Genomic DNA, 15,000 nt, shown 5'->3' with positions numbered 1-15,000 from the left:
CCAGACCAGGCTCGCTGTGGAGCTTAAGTCTAGCTCTTTCCTTGGCCAAGATATGGGCTTTTTCACAAAATGGACCTATTTGGTCCATGGTTACACTGACATATTTCGGGAATTGGACCAAAATTTATATTTTCCCCCAAACCTGCAGCAATTGGTCCTAGTGCCATCTAGATGCTGTGTTTGTAGTTCTAGAGCTCTAGCTCTTTCCTTGGCCAAGATATGGGCTTTTCCCAAAATTGACCAATTTGGTCCATGGTTACACTGTCGTTTTGGGAAATCGGACCAAAAAATAAATTTTCCCCAATCTAACAGAAAATGATCCTCGTGTCCTGTAGATGCTGCGTTTGCAAATTTTAGAGCTCTAGCTCCTAAATTCACCAAGATATGGGCTTTTAAAAAAACAAACAATTTGGTCCATGGTTACACTGACATATTTCGGGAATTGTAGCAAAATGTAAATTTCCCTGAACTCACAGCAATGGTTCCTGGTGCCGTCTAGATCATGTGTTTGTAGTACTAGAGCTCTAGCTCTTTCCGTGTCCAAGATATGGGCTTTTCACAAAAGTGAGATGATGTTTACTCAACAAATAGTTTCCAACTAGATCAGGCACGTTGTCGGCAGGGTTTGAACCTGCGCGGGGAGACCCCAATGGATTTCTAGTCCATCGCCTTAACCACTCGGCCACGACAACAGAAAAAAACAGTGTTTCCATGGTACCAGTCAACTTTTTCACGAATCTGACCAAAATGCAAGTTTCCGCAAACTCACAGCAATGGATGCTGGGCACATCTAGATGCTGTGTTTGTAGTTCTAGAGCTCTAGCTCTTGCCTTGGACAAGATATTGGCTTTCCCAGAATTGACCAATTTGGTCCATGGTTACACTGACATATTTGCAGTTTAACTGCACAATAAGGGCATGGTATTTTGGAAAGTTAACAAGACATACATTGCCAAAATCCTGGCCCGTACGGGGATCGAACCCGTGACCTTGGCGTTATTAGCACCACGCTCTAACCATCTGAGCTAACCGGCCACATGTAGTTGTAACATTTCATAAGTTTTTAAAAAATTTCAAATAGGGATGTGGGTCCTGTTCTGTTGGGCCTGTACCTGACCCCACTTCAACCTATGCTGCTCCAGACCAGGCTCGCTGTGGAGCTTAAGTCTAGCTCTTTCCTTGGCCAAGGTATGGGCTTTTTCACAAAATGGACCTATTTGGTCCATGGTTACACTGACATATTTCGAGAATTGGACCAAAATTTATATTTTCCCCCAAACCTGCAGCAATTGGTCCTAATGCCATCTAGATGCTGTGTTTGTAGTTCTAGAGCTCTAGCTCTTTCCTTGGCCAAGATATGGGCTTTTCCCAAAATTGACCAATTTGGTCCATGGTTACACTGTCGTTTTGGGAAATCGGACCAAAAAATAAATTTTCCCCAATCTAACAGAAAATGATCCTCGTGTCCTGTAGATGCTGCGTTTGCAAATTTTAGAGCTCTAGCTCCTAAATTCACCAAGATATGGGCTTTTAAAAAAACAAACAATTTGGTCCATGGTTACACTGTCGTTTTGGGAAATCGGACAAAAAATTGAATTCGCCCCAAACTACCAGACAATTATCCTCGTGTCCTGTAGATGCTGCGTTTGCAAATTTTAGAGCTCTAGCTCCTAAATTCACCAAGATATGGGCTTTTTAAAAAACAAACAATTTGGTCCATGGTTACACTGACATATTTCGGGAATTGTAGCAAAATGTAAATTTCCCTGAACTCCCAGCAATGGTTCCTGGTGCCGTCTAGATCATGTGTTTGTAGTTCTAGAGCTCTAGCTCTTTCCGTGTCCAAGATATGGGCTTTTCACAAAAGTGAGATGATGTTTACTCAACAAATAGTTTCCAACTAGATCAGGCACGTTGTCGGCAGGGTTTGAACCTGCGCGGGGAGACCCCAATGGATTTCTAGTCCATCGCCTTAACCACTCGGCCACGACAACACAAAACCAGTGTTTCCATGGTACCAGTCAACTTTTTCACGAATCTGACCAAAATGCAAGTTTCCCCAAACTCACAGCAATGGATGCTGGGCACATCTAGATGCTGTGTTTGTAGTTCTAGAGCTCTAGCTCTTGCCTTGGACAAGATATTGGCTTTCCCAGAATTGACCAATTTGGTCCATGGTTACACTGACATATTTGCAGTTTAACTGCACAATAAGGGCATGGTATTTTGGAAAGTTAACAAGACATACATTGCCAAAATCCTAGCCCGTACGGGGATCGAACCCGTGACCTCGGCGTTATTAGCACCACGCTCTAACCATCTGAGCTAACCGGCCACATGTAGTTGTAACATTTCATAAGTTTTTAAAAAATTTCAAATAGGGATGTGGGTCCTGTTCTGTTGGGCCTGTACCTGACCCCACTTCAACCTATGCTGCTCCAGACCAGGCTCGCTGTGGAGCTTAAGTCTAGCTCTTTCCTTGGCCAAGATATGGGCTTTTTCACAAAATGGACCTATTTGGTCCAATGGTTACACTGACATATTTCGAGAATTAGACCAAAATTTATATTTTCCCCCAAACCTGCAGCAATTGGTCCTAGTGCCATCTAGATGCTGTGTTTGTAGTTCTAGAGCTCTAGCTCTTTCCATGGCCAAGATATGGGCTTTTCCCAAAATTGACCAATTTGGTCCATGGTTACACTGTCGTTTTGGGAAATCGGACCAAAAAATAAATTTTCCCCAAACTAACAGAAAATGATCCTCGTGTCCTGTAGATGCTGCGTTTGCAAATTTTAGAGCTCTAGCTCCTAAATTCACCAAGATATGGGCTTTTAAAAAAACAAACAATTTGGTCCATGGTTACACTGTCGTTTTGGGAAATCGGACAAAAAATTGAATTCGCCCCAACCTACCAGACAATTATCCTCGTGTCCTGTAGATGCTGCGTTTGCAAATTTTAGAGCTCTAGCTCCTAAATTCACCAAGATATGGGCTTTTTAAAAAACAAACAATTTGGTCCATGGTTACACTGACATATTTCGGGAATTGTAGCAAAATGTAAATTTCCCTGAACTCACAGCAATGGTTCCTGGTGCCGTCTAGATCATGTGTTTGTAGTTCTAGAGCTCTAGCTCTTTCCGTGTCCAAGATATGGGCTTTTCACAAAAGTGATATGATGTTTACTCAACAAATAGTTTCCAACTAGATCAGGCACGTTGTCGGCAGGGTTTGAACCTGCGCGGGGAGACCCCAAAGGATTTCTAGTCCATCGCCTTAACCACTCGGCCACGACAACACAAAACCAGTGTTTCCATGGTACCAGTCAACTTTTTTTCACGAATCTGACCAAAATGCAAGTTTCCCCAAACTCACAGCAATGGATGCTTGGCACATCTAGATGCTGTGTTTGTAGTTCTAGAGCTCTAGCTCTTGCCTTGGACAAGATATTGGCTTTCCCAGAATTGACCAATTTGGTCCATGGTTACACTGACATATTTGCAGTTTAACTGCACAATAAGGGCATGGTATTTTGGAAAGTTAACAAGACATACATTGCCAAAATCCTGGCCCGTACGGGGATCGAACCCGTGACCTTGGCGTTATTAGCACCACGCTCTAACCATCTGAGCTAACCAGCCACATGTAGTTGTAACATTTCATAAGTTTTTAAAAAATTTCAAATAGGGATGTGGGTCCTGTTCTGTTGGGCCTGTTCCTGACCCCACTTCAACCTATGCTGCTCCAGACCAGGCTCGCTGTGGAGCTTAAGTCTAGCTCTTTCCTTGGCCAAGGTATGGGCTTTTTCACAAAATGGACCTATTTGGTCCATGGTTACACTGACATATTTCGAGAATTGGACCAAAATTTATATTTTCCCCCAAACATGCAGCAATTGGTCCTAGTGCCATCTAGATGCTGTGTTTGTAGTTCTAGAGCTCTAGCTCTTTCCTTGGCCAAGATATGGGCTTTTCCCAAAATTGACCAATTTGGTCCATGGTTACACTGTCGTTTTGGGAAATCGGACCAAAAAATAAATTTTCCCCAAACTAACAGAAAATGATCCTCGTGTCCTGTAGATGCTGCGTTTGCAAATTTTAGAGCTCAAGCTCCTAAATTCACCAAGATATGGGCTTTTAAAAAAACAAACAATTTGGTCCATGGTTACACTGTCGTTTTGGGAAATCGGACAAAAAATTGAATTCGCCCCAAACTACCAGACAATTATCCTCGTGTCCTGTAGATGCTGCGTTTGCAAATTTTAGAGCTCTAGCTCCTAAATTCACCAAGATATGGGCTTTTTAAAAAACAAACAATTTGGTCCATGGTTACACTGACATATTTCGGGAATTGTAGCAAAATGTAAATTTCCCTGAACTCACAGCAATGGTTCCTGGTGCCGTCTAGATCATGTGTTTGTAGTTCTAGAGCTCTAGCTCTTTCCGTGTCCAAGATATGGGCTTTTCACAAAAGTGAGATGATGTTTACTCAACAAATAGTTTCCAACTAGATCAGGCACGTTGTCGGCAGGGTTTGAACCTGCGCGGGGAGACCCCAAAGGATTTCTAGTCCATCGCCTTAACCACTCGGCCACGACAACACAAAACCAGTGTTTCCATGGTACCAGTCAACTTTTTCACGAATCTGACCAAAATGCAAGTTTCCCCAAACTCACAGCAATGGATGCTGGGCACATCTAGATGCTGTGTTTGTAGTTCTAGAGCTCTAGCTCTTGCCTTGGACAAGATATTGGCTTTCCCAGAATTGACCAATGTGGTCCATGGTTACACTGACATATTTGCAGTTTAACTGCACAATAAGGGCATGGTATTTTGGAAAGTTAACAAGACATACATTGCCAAAATCCTGGCCCGTACGGGGATCGAACCCGTGACCTTGGCGTTATTAGCACCACGCTCTAACCATCTGAGCTAACCGGCCACATGTAGTTGTAACATTTCATAAGTTTTAAAAAAATTTCAAATAGGGATGTGGGTCCTGTTCTGTTGGGCCTGTTCCTGACCCCACTTCAACCTATGCTGCTCCAGACCAGGCTCGCTGTGGAGCTTAAGTCTAGCTCTTTCCTTGGCCAAGGTATGGGCTTTTTCACAAAATGGACCTATTTGGTCCATGGTTACACTGACATATTTCGAGAATTGGACCAAAATTTATATTTTCCCCCAAACCTGCAGCAATTGGTCCTAGTGCCATCTAGATGCTGTGTTTGTAGTTCTAGAGCTCTAGCTCTTTCCTTGGCCAAGATATGGGCTTTTCCCAAAATTGACCAATTTGGTCCATGGTTACACTGTCGTTTTGGGAAATCGGACCAAAAAATAAATTTTCCCCAATCTAACAGAAAATGATCCTCGTGTCCTGTAGATGCTGCGTTTGCAAATTTTAGAGCTCTAGCTCCTAAATTCACCAAGATATGGGCTTTTAAAAAAACAAACAATTTGGTCCATGGTTACACTGTCGTTTTGGGAAATCGGACAAAAAATTGAATTCGCCCCAAACTACCAGACAATTATCCTCGTGTCCTGTAGATGCTGCGTTTGCAAATTTTAGAGCTCTAGCTCCTAAATTCACCAAGATATGGGCTTTTTAAAAAACAAACAATTTGGTCCATGGTTACACTGACATATTTCGGGAATTGTAGCAAAATGTAAATTTCCCTGAACTCCCAGCAATGGTTCCTGGTGCCGTCTAGATCATGTGTTTGTAGTTCTAGAGCTCTAGCTCTTTCCGTGTCCAAGATATGGGCTTTTCACAAAAGTGAGATGATGTTTACTCAACAAATAGTTTCCAACTAGATCAGGCACGTTGTCGGCAGGGTTTGAACCTGCGCGGGGAGACCCCAATGGATTTCTAGTCCATCGCCTTAACCACTCGGCCACGACAACACAAAACCAGTGTTTCCATGGTACCAGTCAACTTTTTCACGAATCTGACCAAAATGCAAGTTTCCCCAAACTCACAGCAATGGATGCTGGGCACATCTAGATGCTGTGTTTGTAGTTCTAGAGCTCTAGCTCTTGCCTTGGACAAGATATTGGCTTTCCCAGAATTGACCAATTTGGTCCATGGTTACACTGACATATTTGCAGTTTAACTGCACAATAAGGGCATGGTATTTTGGAAAGTTAACAAGACATACATTGCCAAAATCCTAGCCCGTACGGGGATCGAACCCGTGACCTCGGCGTTATTAGCACCACGCTCTAACCATCTGAGCTAACTGGCCACATGTAGTTGTAACATTTCATAAGTTTTTAAAAAATTTCAAATAGGGATGTGGGTCCTGTTCTGTTGGGCCTGTACCTGACCCCACTTCAACCTATGCTGCTCCAGACCAGGCTCGCTGTGGAGCTTAAGTCAAGCTCTTTCCTTGGCCAAGATATGGGCTTTTTCACAAAATGGACCTATTTGGTCCAATGGTTACACTGACATATTTCGAGAATTAGACCAAAATTTATATTTTCCCCCAAACCTGCAGCAATTGGTCCTAGTGCCATCTAGATGCTGTGTTTGTAGTTCTAGAGCTCTAGCTCTTTCCTTGGCCAAGATATGGGCTTTTCCCAAAATTGACCAATTTGGTCCATGGTTACACTGTCGTTTTGGGAAATCGGACCAAAAAATAAATTTTCCCCAAACTAACAGAAAATGATCCTCGTGTCCTGTAGATGCTGCGTTTGCAAATTTTAGAGCTCTAGCTCCTAAATTCACCAAGATATGGGCTTTTAAAAAAACAAACAATTTGGTCCATGGTTACACTGTCGTTTTGGGAAATCGGACAAAAAATTGAATTCGCCCCAACCTACCAGACAATTATCCTCGTGTCCTGTAGATGCTGCGTTTGCAAATTTTAGAGCTCTAGCTCCTAAATTCACCAAGATATGGGCTTTTTAAAAAACAAACAATTTGGTCCATGGTTACACTGACATATTTCGGGAATTGTAGCAAAATGTAAATTTCCCTGAACTTACAGCAATGGTTCCTGGTGCCGTCTAGATCATGTGTTTGTAGTTCTAGAGCTCTAGCTCTTTCCGTGTCCAAGATATGGGCTTTTCACAAAAGTGATATGATGTTTACTCAACAAATAGTTTCCAACTAGATCAGGCACGTTGTCGGCAGGGTTTGAACCTGCGCGGGGAGACCCCAAAGGATTTCTAGTCCATCGCCTTAACCACTCGGCCCGACAACACAAAACCAGTCTTTCCATGGTACCAGTCAACTTTTTTTCACGAATCTGACCAAAATGCAAGTTTCCCCAAACTCACAGCAATGGATGCTGGGCACATCTAGATGCTGTGTTTGTAGTTCTAGAGCTCTAGCTCTTGCCTTGGACAAGATATTGGCTTTCCCAGAATTGACCAATTTGGTCCATGGTTACACTGACATATTTGCAGTTTAACTGCACAATAAGGGCATGGTATTTTGGAAAGTTAACAAGACATACATTGCCAAAATCCTGGCCCGTACGGGGATCGAACCCGTGACCTTGGCGTTATTAGCACCACGCTCTAACCATCTGAGCTAACCAGCCACATGTAGTTGTAACATTTCATAAGTTTTTAAAAAATTTCAAATAGGGATGTGGGTCCTGTTCTGTTGGGCCTGTTCCTGACCCCACTTCAACCTATGCTGCTCCAGACCAGGCTCGCTGTGGAGCTTAAGTCTAGCTCTTTCCTTGGCCAAGGTATGGGCTTTTTCACAAAATGGACCTATTTGGTCCATGGTTACACTGACATATTTCGAGAATTGGACCAAAATTTATATTTTCCCCCAAACATGCAGCAATTGGTCCTAGTGCCATCTAGATGCTGTGTTTGTAGTTCTAGAGCTCTAGCTCTTTCCTTGGCCAAGATATGGGCTTTTCCCAAAATTGACCAATTTGGTCCATGGTTACACTGTCGTTTTGGGAAATCGGACCAAAAAATAAATTTTCCCCAAACTAACAGAAAATGATCCTCGTGTCCTGTAGATGCTGCGTTTGCAAATTTTAGAGCTCTAGCTCCTAAATTCACCAAGATATGGGCTTTTAAAAAAACAAACAATTTGGTCCATGGTTACACTGTCGTTTTGGGAAATCGGACAAAAAATTGAATTCGCCCCAAACTACCAGACAATTATCCTCGTGTCCTGTAGATGCTGCGTTTGCAAATTTTAGAGCTCTAGCTCCTAAATTCACCAAGATATGGGCTTTTTAAAAAACAAACAATTTGGTCCATGGTTACACTGACATATTTCGGGAATTGTAGCAAAATGTAAATTTCCCTGAACTCACAGCAATGGTTCCTGGTGCCGTCTAGATCATGTGTTTGTAGTTCTAGAGCTCTAGCTCTTTCCGTGTCCAAGATATGGGCTTTTCACAAAAGTGATATGATGTTTACTCAACAAATAGTTTCCAAATAGATCAGGCACGTTGTCGGCAGGGTTTGAACCTGCGCGGGGAGACCCCAATGGATTTCTAGTCCATCGCCTTAACCACTCGGCCACGACAACACAAAACCAGTCTTTCCATGGTACCAGTCAACTTTTTTTAACGAATCTGACCAAAATGCAAGTTTCCCCAAACTCACAGCAATGGATGCTGGGCACATCTAGATGCTGTGTTTGTAGTTCTAGAGCTCTAGCTCTTGCCTTGGACAAGATATTGGCTTTCCCAGAATTGACCAATTTGGTCCATGGTTACACTGACATATTTGCAGTTTAACTGCACAATAAGGGCATGGTATTTTGGAAAGTTAACAAGACATACATTGCCAAAATCCTGGCCCGTACGGGGATCGAACCCGTGACCTTGGCGTTATTAGCACCACGCTCTAACCATCTGAGCTAACCGGCCACATGTAGTTGTAACATTTCATAAGTTTTTAAAAAATTTCAAATAGGGATGTGGGTCCTGTTCTGTTGGGCCTGTTCCTGACCCCACTTCAACCTATGCTGCTCCAGACCAGGCTCGCTGTGGAGCTTAAGTCTAGCTCTTTCCTTGGCCAAGGTATGGGCTTTTTCACAAAATGGACCTATTTGGTCCATGGTTACACTGACATATTTCGAGAATTGGACCAAAATTTATATTTTCCCCCAAACCTGCAGCAATTGGTCCTAGTGCCATATAGATGCTGTGTTTGTAGTTCTAGAGCTCTAGCTCTTTCCTTGGCCAAGATATGGGCTTTTCCCAAAATTGACCAATTTGGTCCATGGTTACACTGTCGTTTTGGGAAATCGGACCAAAAAATAAATTTTCCCCAATCTAACAGAAAATGATCCTCGTGTCCTGTAGATGCTGCGTTTGCAAATTTTAGAGCTCTAGCTCCTAAATTCACCAAGATATGGGCTTTTAAAAAAACAAACAATTTGGTCCATGGTTACACTGTCGTTTTGGGAAATCGGACAAAAAATTGAATTCGCCCCAAACTACCAGACAATTATCCTCGTGTCCTGTAGATGCTGCGTTTGCAAATTTTAGAGCTCTAGCTCCTAAATTCACCAAGATATGGGCTTTTTAAAAAACAAACAATTTGGTCCATGGTTACACTGACATATTTCGGGAATTGTAGCAAAATGTAAATTTCCCTGAACTCCCAGCAATGGTTCCTGGTGCCGTCTAGATCATGTGTTTGTAGTTCTAGAGCTCTAGCTCTTTCCGTGTCCAAGATATGGGCTTTTCACAAAAGTGAGATGATGTTTACTCAACAAATAGTTTCCAACTAGATCAGGCACGTTGTCGGCAGGGTTTGAACCTGCGCGGGGAGACCCCAATGGATTTCTAGTCCATCGCCTTAACCACTCGGCCACGACAACACAAAACCAGTGTTTCCATGGTACCAGTCAACTTTTTCACGAATCTGACCAAAATGCAAGTTTCCCCAAACTCACAGCAATGGATGCTGGGCACATCTAGATGCTGTGTTTGTAGTTCTAGAGCTCTAGCTCTTGCCTTGGACAAGATATTGGCTTTCCCAGAATTGACCAATTTGGTCCATGGTTACACTGACATATTTGCAGTTTAACTGCACAATAAGGGCATGGTATTTTGGAAAGTTAACAAGACATACATTGCCAAAATCCTGGCCCGTACGGGGATCGAACCCCAGACCTTGGCATTATTAGCACCACGCTCTAACCATCTGAGCTAACCGGCCACATGTAGTTGTAACATTTCATAAGTTTTAAAAAAATTTCAAATAGGGATGTGGGTCCTGTTCTGTTGGGCCTGTACCTGACCCCACTTCAACCTATGCTGCTCCAGACCAGGCTCGCTGTGGAGCTTAAGTCTAGCTCTTTCCTTGGCCAAGATATGGGCTTTTTCACAAAATGGACCTATTTGGTCCATGGTTACACTGACATATTTCGAGAATTGGACCAAAATTTATATTTTCCCCCAAACCTGCAGCAATTGGTCCTAGTGCCATCTAGATGCTGTGTTTGTAGTTCTAGAGCTCTAGCTCTTTCCTTGGCCAAGATATGGGCTTTTCCCAAAATTGACCAATTTGGTCCATGGTTACACTGTCGTTTTGGGATATCGGACCAAAAAATAAATTTTCCCCAAACCAACAGAAAATGATCCTCGTGTCCTGTAGATGCTGCGTTTGCAAATTTTAGAGCTCTAGCTCCTAAATTCACCAAGATATGGGCTTTTAAAAAAACAAACAATTTGGTCCATGGTTACACTGTCGTTTTGGGAAATCGGACAAAAAATTGAATTCGCCCCAAACTACCAGACAATTATCCTCGTGTCCTGTAGATGCTGCGTTTGCAAATTTTAGAGCTCTAGCTCCTAAATTCACCAAGATATGGGCTTTTTAAAAAACAAACAATTTGGTCCATGGTTACACTGACATATTTCGGGAATTGTAGCAAAATGTAAATTTCCCTGAACTCACAGCAATGGTTCCTGGTGCCGTCCAGATCATGTGTTTGTAGTTCTAGAGCTCTAGCTCTTTCCGTGTCCAAGATATGGGCTTTTCACAAAAGTGAGATGATGTTTACTCAACAAATAGTTTCCAACTAGATCAGGCACGTTGTCGGCAGGGTTTGAACCTGCGCGGGGAGACCCCAAAGGATTTCTAGTCCATCGCCTTAACCACTCGGCCACGACAACACAAAACCAGTGTTTCCATGGTACCAGTCAACTTTTTCACGAATCTGACCAAAATGCAAGTTTCCCCAAACTCACAGCAATGGATGCTGGGCACATCTAGATGCTGTGTTTGTAGTTCTAGAGCTCTAGCTCTTGCCTTGGACAAGATATTGGCTTTCCCAGAATTGACCAATTTGGTCCATGGTTACACTGACATATTTGCAGTTTAACTGCACAATAAGGGCATGGTATTTTGGAAAGTTAACAAGACATACATTGCCAAAATCCTGGCCCGTACGGGGATCGAACCCCAGACCTTGGCATTATTAGCACCACGCTCTAACCATCTGAGCTAACCGGCCACATGTAGTTGTAACATTTCATAAGTTTTAAAAAAATTTCAAATAGGGATGTGGGTCCTGTTCTGTTGGGCCTGTACCTGACCCCACTTCAACCTATGCTGCTCCAGACCAGGCTCGCTGTGGAGCTTAAGTCTAGCTCTTTCCTTGGCCAAGATATGGGCTTTTTCACAAAATGGACCTATTTGGTCCATGGTTACACTGACATATTTCGAGAATTGGACCAAAATTTATATTTTCCCCCAAACCTGCAGCAATTGGTCCTAGTGCCATCTAGATGCTGTGTTTGTAGTTCTAGAGCTCTAGCTCTTTCCTTGGCCAAGATATGGGCTTTTCCCAAAATTGACCAATTTGGTCCATGGTTACACTGTCGTTTTGGGAAATCGGACCAAAAAATAAATTTTCCCCAAACCAACAGAAAATGATCCTCGTGTCCTGTAGATGCTGCGTTTGCAAATTTTAGAGCTCTAGCTCCTAAATTCACCAAGATATGGGCTTTTAAAAAAACAAACAATTTGGTCCATGGTTACACTGTCGTTTTGGGAAATCGGACAAAAAATTGAATTCGCCCCAAACTACCAGACAATTATCCTCGTGTCCTGTAGATGCTGCGTTTGCAAATTTTAGAGCTCTAGCTCCTAAATTCACCAAGATATGGGCTTTTTAAAAAACAAACAATTTGGTCCATGGTTACACTGACATATTTCGGGAATTGTAGCAAAATGTAAATTTCCCTGAACTCACAGCAATGGTTCCTGGTGCCGTCTAGATCATGTGTTTGTAGTACTAGAGCTCTAGCTCTTTCCGTGTCCAAGATATGGGCTTTTCACAAAAGTGATATGATGTTTACTCAACAAATAGTTTCCAACTAGATCAGGCACGTTGTCGGCAGGGTTTGAACCTGCGCGGGGAGACCCCAATGGATTTCTAGTCCATCGCCTTAACCACTCGGCCACGACAACACAAAACCAGTGTTTCCATGGTACCAGTCAACTTTTTCACGAATCTGACCAAAATGCAAGTTTCCCCAAACTCACAGCAATGGATGCTGGGCACATCTAGATGCTGTGTTTGTAGTTCTAGAGCTCTAGCTCTTGCCTTGGACAAGATATTGGCTTTCCCAGAATTGACCAATTTGGTCCATGGTTACACTGACATATTTGCAGTTTAACTGCACAATAAGGGCATGGTATTTTGGAAAGTTAACAAGACATACATTGCCAAAATCCTGGCCCGTACGGGGATCGAACCCGTGACCTTGGCGTTATTAGCACCACGCTCTAACCATCTGAGCTAACCGGCCACATGTAGTTGTAACATTTCATACGTTTTTAAAAAATTTCAAATAGGGATGTGGGTCCTGTTCTGTTGGGCCTGTACCTGACCCCACTTCAACCTATGCTGCTCCAGACCAGGCTCGCTGTGGAGCTTAAGTCTAGCTCTTTCCTTGGCCAAGATATGGGCTTTTTCACAAAATGGACCTATTTGGTCCATGGTTACACTGACATATTTCGGGAATTGGACCAAAATTTATATTTTCCCCCAAACCTGCAGCAATTGGTCCTAGTGCCATCTAGATGCTGTGTTTGTAGTTCTAGAGCTCTAGCTCTTTCCTTGGCCAAGATATGGGCTTTTCCCAAAATTTACCAATTTGGTCCATGGTTACACTGTCGTTTTGGGAAATCGGACCAAAAAATAAATTTTCCCCAATCTAACAGAAAATGATCCTCGTGTCCTGTAGATGCTGCGTTTGCAAATTTTAGAGCTCTAGCTCCTAAATTCACCAAGATATGGGCTTTTAAAAAAACAAACAATTTGGTCCATGGTTACACTGTCGTTTTGGGAAATCGGACAAAAAATTGAATTCGCCCCAAACTACCAGACAATTATCCTCGTGTCCTGTAGATGCTGCGTTTGCAAATTTTAGAGCTCTAGCTCCTAAATTCACCAAGATATGGGCTTTTTAAAAAACAAACAATTTGGTCCATGGTTACACTGACATATTTCGGGAATTGTAGCAAAATGTAAATTTCCCTGAACTCACAGCAATGGTTCCTGGTGCCGTCTAGATCATGTGTTTGTAGTTCTAGAGCTCTAGCTCTTTCCGTGTCCAAGATATGGGCTTTTCACAAAAGTGAGATGATGTTTACTCAACAAATAGTTTCTAACTAGATCAGGCACGTTGTCGGCAGGGTTTGAACCTGCGCGGGGAGACCCCAATGGATTTCTAGTCCATCGCCTTAACCACTCGGCCACGACAACACAAAACCAGTGTTTCCATGGTACCAGTCAACTTTTTCACGAATCTGACCAAAATGCAAGTTTCCCCAAACTCACAGCAATGGATGCTGGGCACATCTAGATGCTGTGTTTGTAGTTCTAGAGCTCTAGCTCTTGCCTTGGACAAGATATTGGCTTTCCCAGAATTGACCAATTTGGTCCATGGTTACACTGACATATTTGCAGTTTAACTGCACAATAAGGGCATGGTATTTTGGAAAGTTAACAAGACATACATTGCCAAAATCCTGGCCCGTACGGGGATCGAACCCGTGACCTTGGCGTTATTAGCACCACGCTCTAACCATCTGAGCTAACCGGCCACATGTAGTTGTAACATTTCATAAGTTTTGAAAAAATTTCAAATAGGGATGTGGGTCCTGTTCTGTTGGGCCTGTACCTGACCCCACTTCAACCTATGCTGCTCCAGACCAGGCTCGCTGTGGAGCTTAAGTCTAGCTCTTTCCTTGGCCAAGATATGGGCTTTTTCACAAAATGGACCTATTTGGTCCATGGTTACACTGACATATTTCGAGAATTGGACCAAAATTTATATTTTCCCCCAAACCTGCAGCAATTGGTCCTAGTGCCATCTAGATGCTGTGTTTGTAGTTCTAGAGCTCTAGCTCTTTCCTTGGCCAAGATATGGGCTTTTCCCAAAATTGACCAATTTGGTCCATGGTTACACTGTCGTTTTGGGAAATCGGACCAAAAAATAAATTTTCCCCAATCTAACAGAAAATGATCCTCGTGTCCTGTAGATGCTGCGTTTGCAAATTGTAGAGCTCTAGCTCCTAAATTCACCAAGATATGGGCTTTTAAAAAAACAAACAATTTGGTCCATGGTTACACTGTCGTTTTGGGAAATCGGACAAAAAATTGAATTCGCCCCAAACTACCAGACAATTATCCTCGTGTCCTGTAGATGCTGCGTTTGCAAATTTTAGAGCTCTAGCTCCTAAATTCACCAAGATATGGGCTTTTTAAAAAACAAACAATTTGGTCCATGGTTACACTGACATATTTCGGGAATTGTAGCAAAATGTAAATTTCCCTGAACTCACAGCAATGGTTCCTGGTGCCGTCTAGATCATGTGTTTGTAGTTCTAGAGCTCTAGCTCTTTCCGTGTCCAAGATATGGGCTTTTCACAAAAGTGAGATGATGTTTACTCAACAAATAGTTTCCAACTAGATCAGGCACGTTGTCGGCAGGGTTTGAACCTGCGTGGGGAGACCCCAATGGATTTCTAGTCCATCGCCTTAACCACTCGGCCACGACAA

At 42.8% G+C, this 15,000-nt stretch overlaps 21 non-coding genes across 21 annotated transcripts in view; all 21 read right to left on the bottom strand.

Moving 5' to 3' along the window:
* Positions 1–610: 610 nt before the first annotated feature.
* On the bottom strand, positions 611–692 carry trnas-aga (transfer RNA serine (anticodon AGA)). Its single transcript has one exon. It is a non-coding gene; the product is annotated as a tRNA-Ser (tRNA).
* Positions 693–961: 269 nt separating this feature from the next.
* Positions 962–1,035, bottom strand: trnai-aau (transfer RNA isoleucine (anticodon AAU)). Its single transcript has one exon. It is a non-coding gene; the product is annotated as a tRNA-Ile (tRNA).
* Positions 1,036–1,912: 877 nt separating this feature from the next.
* Positions 1,913–1,994, bottom strand: trnas-aga (transfer RNA serine (anticodon AGA)). The gene has a single exon. It is a non-coding gene; the product is annotated as a tRNA-Ser (tRNA).
* A 267-nt stretch (positions 1,995–2,261) lies between these two features.
* On the bottom strand, positions 2,262–2,335 carry trnai-aau (transfer RNA isoleucine (anticodon AAU)). Its single transcript has one exon. It is a non-coding gene; the product is annotated as a tRNA-Ile (tRNA).
* Positions 2,336–3,213: 878 nt separating this feature from the next.
* On the bottom strand, positions 3,214–3,295 carry trnas-aga (transfer RNA serine (anticodon AGA)). The gene has a single exon. It is a non-coding gene; the product is annotated as a tRNA-Ser (tRNA).
* Positions 3,296–3,564: 269 nt separating this feature from the next.
* On the bottom strand, positions 3,565–3,638 carry trnai-aau (transfer RNA isoleucine (anticodon AAU)). Its single transcript has one exon. It is a non-coding gene; the product is annotated as a tRNA-Ile (tRNA).
* Positions 3,639–4,515: 877 nt separating this feature from the next.
* trnas-aga (transfer RNA serine (anticodon AGA)) lies at positions 4,516–4,597 on the bottom strand. The gene has a single exon. It is a non-coding gene; the product is annotated as a tRNA-Ser (tRNA).
* A 267-nt stretch (positions 4,598–4,864) lies between these two features.
* trnai-aau (transfer RNA isoleucine (anticodon AAU)) lies at positions 4,865–4,938 on the bottom strand. Its single transcript has one exon. It is a non-coding gene; the product is annotated as a tRNA-Ile (tRNA).
* An 877-nt stretch (positions 4,939–5,815) lies between these two features.
* Positions 5,816–5,897, bottom strand: trnas-aga (transfer RNA serine (anticodon AGA)). Its single transcript has one exon. It is a non-coding gene; the product is annotated as a tRNA-Ser (tRNA).
* A 267-nt stretch (positions 5,898–6,164) lies between these two features.
* Positions 6,165–6,238, bottom strand: trnai-aau (transfer RNA isoleucine (anticodon AAU)). Its single transcript has one exon. It is a non-coding gene; the product is annotated as a tRNA-Ile (tRNA).
* An 878-nt stretch (positions 6,239–7,116) lies between these two features.
* On the bottom strand, positions 7,117–7,197 carry trnas-aga (transfer RNA serine (anticodon AGA)). Its single transcript has one exon. It is a non-coding gene; the product is annotated as a tRNA-Ser (tRNA).
* Positions 7,198–7,466: 269 nt separating this feature from the next.
* trnai-aau (transfer RNA isoleucine (anticodon AAU)) lies at positions 7,467–7,540 on the bottom strand. The gene has a single exon. It is a non-coding gene; the product is annotated as a tRNA-Ile (tRNA).
* An 877-nt stretch (positions 7,541–8,417) lies between these two features.
* Positions 8,418–8,499, bottom strand: trnas-aga (transfer RNA serine (anticodon AGA)). The gene has a single exon. It is a non-coding gene; the product is annotated as a tRNA-Ser (tRNA).
* A 269-nt stretch (positions 8,500–8,768) lies between these two features.
* trnai-aau (transfer RNA isoleucine (anticodon AAU)) lies at positions 8,769–8,842 on the bottom strand. Its single transcript has one exon. It is a non-coding gene; the product is annotated as a tRNA-Ile (tRNA).
* An 877-nt stretch (positions 8,843–9,719) lies between these two features.
* trnas-aga (transfer RNA serine (anticodon AGA)) lies at positions 9,720–9,801 on the bottom strand. Its single transcript has one exon. It is a non-coding gene; the product is annotated as a tRNA-Ser (tRNA).
* Positions 9,802–11,019: 1,218 nt separating this feature from the next.
* trnas-aga (transfer RNA serine (anticodon AGA)) lies at positions 11,020–11,101 on the bottom strand. The gene has a single exon. It is a non-coding gene; the product is annotated as a tRNA-Ser (tRNA).
* Positions 11,102–12,319: 1,218 nt separating this feature from the next.
* Positions 12,320–12,401, bottom strand: trnas-aga (transfer RNA serine (anticodon AGA)). The gene has a single exon. It is a non-coding gene; the product is annotated as a tRNA-Ser (tRNA).
* A 267-nt stretch (positions 12,402–12,668) lies between these two features.
* Positions 12,669–12,742, bottom strand: trnai-aau (transfer RNA isoleucine (anticodon AAU)). Its single transcript has one exon. It is a non-coding gene; the product is annotated as a tRNA-Ile (tRNA).
* Positions 12,743–13,619: 877 nt separating this feature from the next.
* Positions 13,620–13,701, bottom strand: trnas-aga (transfer RNA serine (anticodon AGA)). The gene has a single exon. It is a non-coding gene; the product is annotated as a tRNA-Ser (tRNA).
* A 267-nt stretch (positions 13,702–13,968) lies between these two features.
* On the bottom strand, positions 13,969–14,042 carry trnai-aau (transfer RNA isoleucine (anticodon AAU)). The gene has a single exon. It is a non-coding gene; the product is annotated as a tRNA-Ile (tRNA).
* An 877-nt stretch (positions 14,043–14,919) lies between these two features.
* Positions 14,920–15,000, bottom strand: part of trnas-aga (transfer RNA serine (anticodon AGA)) — an 82-nt gene continuing 1 nt past the window's right edge. The window contains exon 1 of the tRNA in view: positions 14,920–15,000. This exon is cut by the window's right edge and continues 1 nt beyond it. This is a non-coding gene — a tRNA (tRNA-Ser).

The sequence above is a fragment of the Genypterus blacodes genome, unplaced genomic scaffold (genome assembly GCF_046128005.1).
Source record: "Genypterus blacodes isolate CSIRO-AG114 ecotype Tasmania unplaced genomic scaffold, CSIRO-AGI_Gbla_v1 ptg000044l_1, whole genome shotgun sequence".
Lineage (NCBI taxonomy): Eukaryota > Metazoa > Chordata > Actinopteri > Ophidiiformes > Ophidiidae > Genypterus > Genypterus blacodes.
The sequence above is the reverse complement of the archived record's forward strand: the minus strand, read 5'-3'. Positions and strand labels throughout refer to the sequence as shown.